Source organism: Notechis scutatus, chromosome 6 (assembly GCF_049901735.1).
Source record: "Notechis scutatus isolate UNSWTSFEM ecotype Mainland chromosome 6, rNotScu1.2, whole genome shotgun sequence".
Lineage (NCBI taxonomy): Eukaryota > Metazoa > Chordata > Lepidosauria > Squamata > Elapidae > Notechis > Notechis scutatus.
This window is the reverse complement of record NC_142014.1, coordinates 62,027,577-62,028,039: the sequence shown is the minus strand read 5'-3', so window position 1 is coordinate 62,028,039 and position 463 is coordinate 62,027,577.

Genomic DNA, 463 nt, shown 5'->3' with positions numbered 1-463 from the left:
CGTATAAAAGTCCTCAACTAGGAAGGCCATCAACTCATACAGTTATACTTCAGCACTCTTTCGAAAAGCCATAGTTTGATGACTTTCTGAAAAACCAAAAGAGTGGGGACCAATTTAATTCTGGAGAAAATTAAGTTCCAAAGAACGGGAGGTCATGACTGAGAAAGTTTGTCTTGTAATCCCTGAAGATAACAGTCCCTAAAGAGATAGATCTTCTTAGATTTATTTATTTAATCTTTATGCTTCCCATTCCTATAAGGCAACTCAGGGCAGCGTACAGATTATAAAAAGAGAACTTGAAAACTAATTAAATATTAAAACTATGCAGATTAAAAATTTTAAACTATACAAATGGTTTTATTAAAAAAATAAAGTACCCTCCCTTTTAACAATTCTGCAGTCCCTATTTATCCGAGTTGGCATGGGGGGGCTGTATCCCAATGGTTTAATAGATGGCCAGAAA